Consider the following 13,351-nt stretch of genomic DNA (forward strand, 5'->3'; position numbering starts at 1 on the left):
TAACACTAATATTTTTGTCTTCCCTTCCTCGCTTCCAAAATAAGAGAGAAAAGGAAAGGAGGAGAGGAGAGGATATGAAAAGAGAGGACACAGGAGTGAAGAAGAGAGGAAGAAAGGAGAAGGAAGGAGAGGGGAGAGAGGAGAGGAGAGAAGAAAAGAAGGGAAGGGAAGAGAAAAGAAGAGAAGAGAAAAGAGAAGAGAAGAGAAGAGAATGCAGGTAGGGAAACAGGCAGGCACAATGTGCCTGGAAATTTATCTAATAAACAACACAACTTCATAAAATTTGTACAAATTGTCCAAATTGTTCCTCGCTTCTATGTTGATAGACCATATATAGCAGCCATTCATTCCTACAAATCAGCATAAATGTGTTGTCCTTATATCAGAAAATAAAATACAAGCTGAATAGTCAAGATCTTGTTGATGACCCAAGCTCTGTAAAGGACCTTGGAATACTCACCTCTAATGATCTAAGTGCTAGAGCCCACTGCAACTACATAGCCAAAAAGGCATTAAGAGTTGTTAACCTAATCCTACATAGCTTTTTCTCTGGTAATATCACACTACTAACTAGAGCATACAAAACATATGCTAGACCAATACTCGAATACAGTTCATCAGTCTGGAACCCACATTACGTATCTGATATTAGCACAATTGAGAAAGTCCAGAAATATTTCACAAGAAGAGTTCTCCACTCCTCTACTCGTTGTAGAATACCTTATGCCACCAGACTTGAAATTCTAGAACTAGAAAACCTTGAATTACGCCTGTCTTCGGTCTGATTTAAGCATGGTATATAAAATCATACATTGCAATGTCCTACCTGTCAATGAATACTTCAGCTTCAACCATAACAACACAAGAGCACACAATAGATACAAACTCAAAGTTAACCGCACCAAACTTGATTGCAGGAAATACGACTTCAGCAATAGAGTGGTCAATGTCTGGAATACTCTACCCGACTCTGTAGTTTCTTCCCCAAACCCCAAAAACTTTAACCTTAGACTGTCTACTATTGACCTCACCCCTTTCCTAAGAGGGTCTGTAGGGGGCGTGCATAAAGCGCACCAACGTGCCTACCGTCCCTGTCCTATTGTTTCTCTTATTCTTCTTTTATTTTTCTTATATGTACCCATTTCATGTATTCACAACTATGTATACACTTATACTTATTATCTTGTAAACAATTGGCAAATCAAATAAATAAATAAATAAAATAAATAAATAAATATAATCATGACATTTGGCCATCCACATGCACCATTCTTGATAGTCTAATAAATACTGTAGAGAGAGCCATCAAAACATAAATGTTCTTAATGGAAAGTAAATTATCTTATTACAAGCCTAAGCCACAAAACAGGATGAATATATATATATATATATATATATATATATATATATATATATATATATATATATATATATATATATATATATATATATATATATATATATCTGATCAATACATTCAGAAGAAAGAGACTGCCTCCCTCTTGTTCTCCACTCATTCTACCTCTGTCCTCCACAAATAATTTTTCACAATCTTCCACTAGTTTTTGAAGAGGTCAACTCTAACATGTTTCCATTCAGATCATTGGCAGAATTTACAGATATCAGAAATAAATTTTCCACAGGTCGAAGTGTTTTTTTGAAAAAAATAAATCAGCAATACTTGAAATGTGTAAATAAACTCTTGCTGATCTTATTAAGGGAAGAACGGGACTAAATTTGACATCACCATTCTGTGTCTCCTTGCACCTTTTGACCCAGGGTAACTGTGAATTTTAGGAAATATAAGAATGAGTTTCTGCTTATTAGGAAAATAATTTTAAACAATGCACTAACCTTCTAAAAACAAATGGACCTAATTTATATCTAGATTTGGATAACTAATCTCTATTTGACTGGGAACTTTATAATTCACTTATTTTTTCCCCTGCTTAAATTAAAATACTCATGTAAGCCAACTGGTACCAACTTAGTGTCTTCCAGATATGTTGAACTGTTCCAAAATATTCAGCCAGCAACAGTAGGGGGATTCAAATATTTTTGGTTTGGTGGGTGTGGCTTGGTGGGCACTCTTTGCATGCATGCACATACTTTGCGTGCATGCATGCACCAAACACGCACTTTGCACAGGTGCAGAGATGTTCTAGCTCACCTCATGCAAGCCAGATTGCTTCAGCAGCTGCTGCATGGCACTCTGCTGTGCTGCGCAAAGCAGCTGTGCTTCAAATTCAGAGGATAAAGGTGAATATGGGAGCCTGGACAGGCAGGTGGGACCAACAGCAGAGCGGTGGAGAGAATCAGTTTGGTCTCCACTGTTCATCACCGCTGCTGGCTTGGTAGAACCGGGCTGAACCAATAGAATACCACCACTGGCCAGCAAGGTTGAAAGGAATTCTGGGAATGGAAGTCCACCATAGCTGGATGATTTCAGTTATGAAAAGATGCTCAAATTCTCACTGCTAGGAAAGGGTAAATGTCTGAATTATTTCTTTCTAGCCCTTTTCTGTAACAGTTTAACATATTTACATTAGTTCAAGTAGATCTAAAGTATAGAAGATTTGGAATTCTGTCCTGTAGGATTTTTTGCATAGTAGTTAATTCAGATCTGAACAGATAAAAATATTTCAACTGTATTCACAGTTGCAGTTGCAAGCAAATTACAACTAGGCTTAATTTGCTCAGCAAGTAAACAGTTCAGAAATTATAATTGCTAGATCCATACAATACAAAACCTAGTAGCTAGATAGCTTCTAGATATCAACAAAAAAGGAATGCTTTTGTTCCTTTTTTCATTTCTGGGTCAACTGAACTTTGCTGCCCAGATAAAATAGAGTAGCCCTTTTCTAAACCACAAAAAAGACATATTGCATATTAGCATATTCGGGTGACAGGAAGGGCATCCGTGTTAGCTCCATTCAGTTGCCCTGACTGTACCACGCAAGGGATTATGGGGTAATTAGAAGAAGAAGAAGAAGAAGAAGAAGAAGAAGAAGAAGAAGAAGAAGAAGAAGAAGAAGAAGAAGAAGAAGAAGAAGAAGAAGAAGAAGAAGAAGAAGAAGAAGAAGAAGAAGAAGAAGAAGAAGAAGAAGAAGAAGAAGAAGAAGAAGAAGAAGAAGAAGAAGAAGAAGAAGAAGAAGAAGAAGAAGAAGAAGAAGAAGAAGAAGAAGAAGAAGAAGAAGAAGAAGAAGAAGAAGAAGAAGAAGAAGAAGAAGAAGAAGAAGAAGAAGAAGAAGAAGACATATTAGCACATTCCTGAAAAGCAGCCTTTTGCCATCACTGGTTTTTTTAAGTACATCTAAAGCAAAACTGAAATAAATATTATTTTAATTGCCATTCCCCTTTACCTTTAAAATGAATCCAACCACCTTGTAGAAATCTTTATTTCTCCTGTTACCAATTACTGCTATATTTCAGAATTAGAAGGACCAGCCAGAATACTGAATATTCATGATTAATCATAACCCATGTGATAAACAACTAATGATGGTAAGGTAAAAGGAGGAAATGGAATGAAAGAGGTGAAGATATGAATTTCCCAGGCAGCTGAAGACTATATTACTTCTTCCTCGACAGAACGTAATGACAATAAATCATCAAATTTCCTGTTCATTGTGATTTTAAAAAAATCTGATAGAAGTTATCATCACTGGTGTGTTAAAAATGATACACGAGAAAAGAAAGCCCTATAGATTGATTAGTTCATTTATGTGGTTTATTCCACTGGCTTATATATTCTAACCAGTTTTGAGATTTTAGTAAATTTTGGGGTGGTATTCTTTCATACATAAAAGAAAAGTTTCCTGAAGTTGCTAGAATAGTTAAAACACATATACATGTGCTTAATCATGCAATACTTGTGTATTTAATCCTGTCTCAGATTCAGGACCAGGACATGAGAAGATTAACAGCTGCTTCACCAGCATTTGATTTTTGAAATAAGCCCCAGACAGCTCCTCTTTAAGATATATAACATCTCTATCTGCAAGGGAAGCAGGAGGTACATCAGGGCTATTAAAAATGGCATACAGAAACTGAAAAGAAAATTATCTCCCTTGAGCAGTCTTACATCAATCACATGCATATCATAAAGACTTCGGTACCAAAAGGGGTTTTGCTGTCATCTACAGAGTGACACACAAAAGCTGAACAGTGAGGTTGTGTGGGTGAAATTAAAGGAAGAGAAGAAGGTTAAAGCAGGCAGCAAAACCAATTACTCTTTTAGATAGGGAACCAGAGCCTTCTGTTAATTTAGTTTAAAATTATGGCGACTGCTTTGGAAAAGCAAAGTGTACGGTTTGACTTAAATTTGCTTGATTTTTATCCCTGTTTTTTTTAAAACACGTTTAGCCCATGTTTGTTCCAGGATGGTGCTGTGCTACCTGTACAGAATGATTCAATGAATAAAATAAAGCAAGAGGGAACAATTAGGCCAAGGACTTTTACTAGGTTAGTACAGGTAGTCCTTGAATTATGATACTGTTCATTGTTTAATGACTGTTCAGAGTTACAGTGCAACTGAAAAAAAGTGACCTAGGACCAGTTCTCATATTTATGACTGTTGCAGCACCCCTAAAGTCAAACATTCAATTTTCATATGCTTGGCAATTGGTGTGTATTTACAATGGTTTTCAGGATCCTAGGAATCATATGCAACCTACCCAAGGAGCTCAGACAAACAAAAACAGTGGGGGAAGTCAGATCCAAATAATGAGACGATTCACTTAATAATTGTAGTGATTCACTTAACAACTATGCCAAAAACATCATCAAATGGGGTATGACTCACTTAACTGCCTTGGTGAGCAACAGACATTTTAGGTTCAATTGTGGATGTAAGTCGATGATTATCTGTATGGCTCAAGGGGAATGTAAATCTAGGCTTTTCAATGTGCTAATGAAGGCCTAAGGAGGGAATATTTTTCCCCATTCCATTCATTTCATTCTATATTTCCTTGTAGATCACCTTCCAGAATCTGCAAGTGAATAAAATCTAATGTAGACGATGTCTATGCCCAGATACATTTTTGGTTTATACCTTCAATCTTCACATAGCTATTTTTTTTCAAACCTGGCTGCTGCAGAAGGCAGAGCAAAACCAAATTCAAACTAGTTGTGTATGCACATAGATTTCACCTAGAACACAAATTATTAGTTCCAAATTCCTAATATAATCCCATATGGCAGTGTCTCCAGTACCTACATTAGGGTTTGGATTCAATAAATCTGCAGTCCTACAGTCTAATTTTGCTACACTTAGCCATTGCTTGCCTTTATTGATTATTTATTGGTTTATTGGTACAAAATTCAATACAAAACACTGAATTGAGATTCAGTGTGTCCGAAAAGCACCAGCATGGGAAAAGCTAAATTAAAACTGTGCTAAATTACTAGAAGTGAGCCCTATGGCAAAACACATGACATGTGCACCTGCAATCTTAACAAATTACGTTCCTAACATATTTTTATTTGATGTTTAATATTTATATTATACACCCTTCTTTCCACCAAAAATGGTGTTCAGAGTGCACTGATCTTGAAACATTTCCAGCAACCCCATATAGGTGGATTAACTTAATCATGATGTTTTGCTTAAAGAGATCTTCCTCTACATTGAGGAAGAAGAGGAAAATAAATAATATTTTATCAGAGAGATTTGTGAATGAGATTCCATGTAGCCTCTAGATTCATTTCAGTATTTTACAGGGAACAGTATTTTGTCAAATAAAAAATTAAGCACAAGTGAATTATTAAGACTTGATAATATGAAAGCAGAGCTTTTCCCCCCTTAAAATCTCATGTCAATTCTCCACTGCCACACTTAGAACAAACTCACTTCCTTCTAGCACTGATGATGTTACCTAGTTTGTTAATGAAATGAAATGTCTGCAAGAAAACCACAAAGCTCATAGAATACCAAGGACCCACAGTTCATCTCTATTATCAGAACTATTCTGTCACTTAGACCAATTGTGTGGCTCATTCGTAGTGAGTCCTTTGCACTATGAGAGTATATATCCCAACTATGCCATGCTACCTTAATATTGCTCCTAGTGAATCCTCTCCTATCTCCACATCTCCCCAGCCACTGGCAGGAAATTTAAATAAATAAATTTAGTAAAAGGCTGAAGACTGACCTCTAATGAGCATTCTAGAAAATCAAGGTCAAGAAAACTAACCAAGAACAGAAGATACCACCATGTCAAATCCAGATTTCTGCTATAGAAATATGTGATACCTACAACTTGCAACTAATTATAGACTTCTGGTTACACACATTAAATGTATTTATTTATCACAGCAATGTAATATACCTGCCACCTCACAATTGTGATTCTTTGTATATTCCAGATCACAATGTTATATAATGTTATATTAAAAAGAGTAAATATATTATGTTAAGATGGCTGCATGCTGTAGAGCAATTTACCCCATCGTGGTACTGTGAAGTTTTGATGGATATTTTCCATAATTTGACTATTTTTTCTGAGAACTGCATCTCTAATCATAAACTTCTAGATAAGGAGTTAGATTCCCTTAAATGTAATTGGTGATTAGACTGTGGACAATTACAGGATGTAGTAAATTACAAATGTCTTTGGTGTGTTTGAATTAAGTGCTTCAAATTTCCATTGCTCCTTTCCCATCATTTGTCATTTGTAATAGATTTGCAGCCCAACCCAAAGAACAAGTTTATAGTCTGAACTTATAAATAGTTACAAATAATTGAATTATTTGCAAGAGGAAGAAATATAAAAGTGTTTAATATACAAATAAGATAATATTTAATTTTTTAAAAATCAATGTAATGGAATTCCAAAAAGTAGAAGAATTACATGTATGAGTTTATCCATTTTATGATGACTTCTTTTTGGTGGATGAAGACTGGTGCATTTGTCTATTAAATTTCATTCTGTTATTTTCAGCCTAGTTCTCTACTCCATCAGGGTCATTATTGAACTTGATTCTGTCTTTTAAAATTATTAACTGTTTCACCCCATTTTGAGCCATTCACAAAGTTGGTAAGCATTTTATTTATCTCATCATCAAAATCAGCTGTACTTAATCAATATTTATTTGCTCATTGAATTCCTAGGCTATTTCACTCCAGGATATCTCTGGATGGTTTCACAATGAAAAAAAAATAAACATGATGTCATATAAAAAATAATTGTCAAGATCAGGGGTGTCAAACTCACGTCATCATAGTGGCATCACGTGACTTACGTATCGAGACATAGGCATGAGCGTGGCCAGCACGTGATGCATCCGGTGAGTTTGACAGCCCTGGTCAAGATGGTATAAATCTAAATCATCCTATTACCCAAATTAGAGTAGTCCAAGCACATATTGGCTCAAAATCAGGTGAGGATTCAGATTGGTAACAAGGCAGGTAGGGTGTAGACAATCCATTCCATATTCAATTAGCTTGTTAACAGAAAAGTCTAAGGGTACTTTGTCAAATGTCTTGTGGAAGTCAAGAGATATTATGTCCACAGCATTCTTACAATCTACTGGGAAAAATACTGGTTGAAAAAATGAAATGGTTTGACATAGCTATGTGGTTTGACATAGCTTCTTGACAAATCCTTGCTGACATCTAATCATCACTGCATTATTTTCAAGATAATTACAGATGAAGCAATTTATCATTTGTTCTAAAGATAGACAACTAGCTCTAAAAAGGCCTGTAATTCTTTGCATCTTTCTTTTTCTCCTGAAGATAGGAATAATAACTGGGGTGTTCCAGCACTCCAGCCTTTTTATGGTTATGTTTATGCCAAACTTAAGCTAAAATGTACTCCTCCAACTAGCTCAATTTAAATGCCCAGTAAAACACAAAGAAGTCTCAGTCAAAATATAAATGTTAATTCTTGGAATCATTTGGGATAGTTAAGGAGCCATGGTAAATTGTCTATGAGTTCATTACTATAACAGTTTGTTAACAGAGAGTTTTGGAATGTTAATATTATCTTTTATTATTGTTGTTCCTGTTAACTGTTTTGTTATTAATATAATATACAGATGACAGATTAAAAATTTGCAAATAGAAATAGTAGGTTAATAGTTTAAAATTCGTTGGATCTGCCTTGCAAAGGATGGGAAAATAATATTGTTGTAATATAGTAATTAACATTTAATTAGATGAGACAATATGTATATATGTGTTAGTCATTTTTATGTGCTTTTTTTCCTTTTTAATGTCTTGTTTGTTTTGTTTTTTTCTTTCTGTGTGTGTGTTTTTAATTTTTTTTGGTGTTTTGTATTTTAACTTGTTTGAATAAAATTAAAATAAATTAAAAAATTATCCGATTCTTTATGAGGTGGAATATCAGCAGCTCATAACCCAAATAATAAATACAGTGGTCTCATAAATTAAATGTATTTTTATCTATCTATCTATCTATCTATCTATCTATCTATCTATCTATCTATCTATCTATCTATCTATCTATCTATCTACCTACCTACCTCTCTCCCTACCTACCTACCTATATATCATCTAATATTCTTGACATTTTCATAGATATTCACCTGCAGTGGCCACTGTTCCTTTTCCAGCCTTCATCCACAGATTGGATGAAGTAGCTTCTCAATCTATTTCCTAGGTTTTCCAAGTGTGAACTGATTGTAACTATTTTGCTAGGAGCATTTAGATCCACATTGAAGAGCAAGTCTGATGAATCTTGGAAATTCTTCGATGACATCCCTATTCTATGCTTCTAGGAGAAAGTAAACAAAGAAAATTTACAGAAGCCTGGCAGGTATACATTTGCGCCTATGAATATATGTTGATTTCTGACAACTGCCCAAACAAGTCTCTGCAGGTTTTGGGGGCAAGATTTCAGAAGTGGTTGCCATTGTCTGCTTTCTATGGCTAAGAGTGAATGATTGGCCCAAGGTCACCCAGATGCCTTTGTGCTTAAGGTGGGACTAGAACTCATGGTCTTCTGGTTTCCAGCCTGATGCCTTAATCTCTACACCAAACTGGCTAGGTCATTCCTTGTAGATAAGAGTCACCATTACACTTCTCTTTTTTCTTCTTCTTCTTCTCTATTCAGGATTCTTGGTCTTTCCATGGATCCTGTTATTTATGCAAGGTCCTGAAATACCCTTTAGACATAAATATTTATGTCTAAAGGGCATTTCTTTTCAAAAATATAGGCCTATAGGTCCAATAGATTTCCTCGCCGGGTAACTGTATACAATGAATTGCTGCCTAAATGGTCCAAGAGAAATAGTTCTTTCTCCTCTTTTGTATCTCTGTTTTCTGTATTTATTCCCATCCTATTGGTTCAGCAACAGCTGTGGATTTATTCATTGAGTGCAACATAGCAATTCAATCTCCTAAATGCTGGCTTTGATCCCATAGCACTTTAGTCTACAAACACACCACATTTTAGCCAGACAGGTTGTCAAAATCCAGAATTGTGGCTTGTTTGGAGTCATTGTATCCTGTGAACCAAGAAACCAGGGTCCAATTAACAATGTCTGAATAGAGGCACTATTTTTCTCTGAAGGAAATGTTAACTACTGGATTCCAAGGGGCAGCAGCAAAAAATGCATAGCGTCTCTATTATTTCACAAAGACCATTAAAAGCTCCCGTCTAGCTTTTAAGAAAAGCCAATTGCCATGCATGGGAGGTGGGAAGGTGCTAGCATTTAATGGAATCTTAATGTCTCCTACGAATTTTTTTTTAGGTGGAATATGAATTATCATTGTCTTTTGGGGGGAGATTTTAATGACTTCTTAGTCCAGTCTACAGACCTGAGCTTTCCTGCTTGTTCTCTATCCAAATTCTAACCAGGACTGATCCTGTTTTGCTTTTCAGAATCAGCCAAGGTGAACTAAGTATTATATCTTAGGTACAGCTAAATTATTTGGATTTAGACACAATTAGTTCAGGGGTTAGGGTTGCTCTCCAAAGGATTAGGGTGTAGTTTAATACCTTGGACAAGACTAGAATCTGAAGTGGCACACTTCTGCACTGTAGCCCTTTCCCCTGGGATTTTTCTCTTTCATGTTTCCTTCTGCTCAAAAAACATGTAATTTCCTCCCCAGTAAACAAGCAGGTGAAGGCATCCACAGTTCTGTTCTCTTCCTATAAAAGTATCTCAAGTTGAGATACATTTACAATCACCACACTATTGTTCTGAAATAGTAACGTTTGAGGCAGCAAATTCCATTAACAGCTACCATCTCCATGTGTTGCTAACAGTTCTGTGCAAAATATTGTATTTTTATGCCCCACCGTCTCTTTTCCGTTGGCCTTGGAAGCCAAACATTCCCACGTTCATGGCCACGTGACCATCACTGGTTGACACTCCAACACACGGAACGCTACGTTCCCATAGCAAACATGCTAAATCGTGGTTTTTAACCACGGCTCTCTTGATGAAGGACAATTGGTTGTGTAAGCATTGGCGCAATTAACTGAACTTGGATGAAGCACATTTGGTCTTTGGTCTCTAATTGGTAAGAATCATCGGGAGCAGAAAATCCGAACATTATTTCTTTTCCCCAAAAATCTTTCCCTAATTCCTCGACTTTTTCTCCTTCGTCCCCTCCATGTTTCCTTTCTTCAGCAAAATCCAAACTCGCCGCGTTACTATTTCCTTCTCTCGCCGCACCATTATTATTATTATTTTTTGGAAGCGCCGCGCAATAAGGCTGGAGACAACGGAAGAGCGAGCAGGGAAAGGAGAGCGAGCGGGCGGACAGGCAGGCAGGCTGGCTGGCGGAGTGTGAGCTTCCCTGTTGCGGGAGATGCAGCGACCAAAACCGGCCCCATACCCGGTTATTTAAAAAACAGTGCAGGTTTTTGCAGCCAAGTTCTGGTAGCCCCCAGCCCTCCCCCCTTCCGTGATCGGAGGCGACACAAAGCTATTGGTGTTCGAAGCGGTTTTTGCTGGTGACGCGAAACAGTTTCCGCGACAGGACGAGCAAATAAAACCAATCAAAATAAAACGAAAATGCTCAATGAGTGGCTTCGCACGAAACTCTGGCTGTGAACGACAAGGGCCTAAGTCGTATGACTTGCTGCGTCAAACCATGGAAGCCACACGATGGCTGGGATGAAGGTGGCTTCACGCAACGCTTTTTTCCAGAAAAACAAACTGTAAGAGATCCAACAATCATTGATTATTCTGAACCATATTTTAAAATCAGATACCGCAGAAACCCCATAGTTCATTTATGGATTAGTGTGTGAGAAATATCTAAAACACTGGATTAATTGCATAAACATGGTTAATTTAACTACAGGTATATACTGTTGCAATGCAGTTGCATATGTCTAATCTCCGTTTGTTGACTAACTCATATGCTAGCCCAGTTTCATTACTGTGGCAGAATAAAGCTTGGCAATTGGATTAGCAAATTTTATACCTGTGTATTTTTATGTGTCTCTACTAGTATCCGACATGATTTTCTGCTAAGTTTGTATTCTAGCCAAGTAAATGGGAAAAATCCTTGGGTTTCAAAAGATTTAACAAAATAACAGAGTTGGAAGGGACCTTGGAGGTCTTCTAGTCCAACCCCCTGCTCAAACAGGAAACCCTATGCCATTTCAAACAAATAGTCCAATCTCTTTTTAAAAACCTGCAGTATTGGAGCACATTTAAATAACAATGTGCCTTCCATTCCGCCTTTCTTAGTCCATCTCATTTGCCAGCCTGCTGCCCTTCACTTGCCCTGAATTTCAGTTCTCAGGACATGCAGCAGATTATTCTGAAATTTAGTAGTTCTGAAAGGTTGAAGGAAATTTAGCTGATTTTTGGGCACTGCACTCACCTGGAGTTCTCAACAATTGTCATGTTGTTTGGAACTGAAGTCCATCGCTGTGGAATATTCAGGGAGGAAACTGATACCCACCAACAGCAAAAGATCATATGTTACAGCAAACTGTGGGCCTGGATCAGTAACTAATTGTCATTTAAGAATTGTCTCCTAATCATCTAGTTGCATTTTCTTATGTGAGATGGAGTGTGTTAAAGGAAATAATACTGTACATTTTCTTTTCCTAGTAAGGAATAGTGCATAACAGGCTCCTCCTCCTCTGCTGAAAGTTGGATATGTGCATTTGTGTGAAATGCATTAGCTGTGTTATTCACATGAGAAATGAACAGCAACTACAACTCTGGAAAAAGATCTGATTTATGGATATTTTAATGCAGACAGATGGGTGTCAACTTATGTGTGTTTGTGGGTCTTTGCATGCATGGACATGCACACATCTCTCGGTGAAATATCTATTTGAATGAGTGATACTTGGAGACTTGGGTAGACATCCTTCTCAATACCACTTCAGCTCTTTTCTTCTGGTCATGTTCTTGCAAAACCTGTGCTGCAGGGAGGAAGATCTAACTTCAGGTGGCTTTCCTGCCCGTAGTATCCTTCTGGGGACAACTGGGGACATTTTCTTGGACCCTCCTGTGAGCTTGTTCATGGGTTCCAATTCTTATTCAGGCAACTATCCTGCCTTTGATTGGGATTAGCTGCTTTGAATGGGCTTCCCAGTTCCTTCTTCGGCCAGCTTTTTTAAAGTATTTTTTTGGAAAAGAAAGACCATTCCAGCAGATTGGAGGAACACATGGATGTTGATGGACTCATAATCATGGAAACTCTTGATGTGAGTTGCAGAATGTCCAGCTGCAGGAAGTATGGCCCACAATAAATCTATTGTTTATCTCAGCCTTCTTCCAGGGGAAGACTGGAGCGGGGCATGGTAATTCTGGAGTTCAGCACATCTGGAGAACATCAGGAGGCAGAAAGTGAAAAACCTATTTAAACTACAATCTCTCTCTCTCATTCGGTTAAAAATACCTGCCTGGTACATGGATAAATCCTGGTCTACAAACTGAAAAGAACTACCTTCGACTGAATCTTCCATGTGGGAAGCTGGAGACAAACAGAATATCTCTCCTTTCAGATTTTTCTTACCATCGTCTAACAAATCCTACCACGACTGCTAGGTTTTCTTGCAATGGCAGCCTTGGAATGTGACCACGTGAATTCCAATGCAGGTTTCTCCCAAACGACAGTAGATCTTTTAGTGCATTTCATAATCTGTCATTAAACTAAGCTTGATTTTTGTTTGGGTTTAAATCTTGGGGGAAAGCTGCAGGGGTGATTTCCAAGAGAGCGCAGAAGGATGCGGCTGTAGAAAGCTGTCCCCAATCCCCGAGTCTTTTTAAAGGGAAAGCAACGCCATGTTTTCGAGAACTGCCTGTAAGGAAGAATTAGGAAGAGGTCGTGTCCCCAAACAGGAGCATTTGGAAATGAAACGGATTCATTTGCAATCAGGGATGGATGGATGAATCCTAAATCAGTCCG

The 13,351-nt window shown here is 37.3% G+C and overlaps 1 protein-coding gene across 2 annotated transcripts in view; it reads right to left on the reverse strand.

Moving 5' to 3' along the window:
- The window catches only part of GAD2 (glutamate decarboxylase 2), a 46,220-nt gene that overhangs the window by 29,308 nt on the left and 3,561 nt on the right, over positions 1–13,351 (reverse strand). The gene's annotated exons all lie outside the window — the stretch shown is intronic.

This window comes from Notechis scutatus, chromosome Z, assembly GCF_049901735.1.
Source record: "Notechis scutatus isolate UNSWTSFEM ecotype Mainland chromosome Z, rNotScu1.2, whole genome shotgun sequence".
NCBI classification, from domain to species: domain Eukaryota; kingdom Metazoa; phylum Chordata; class Lepidosauria; order Squamata; family Elapidae; genus Notechis; species Notechis scutatus.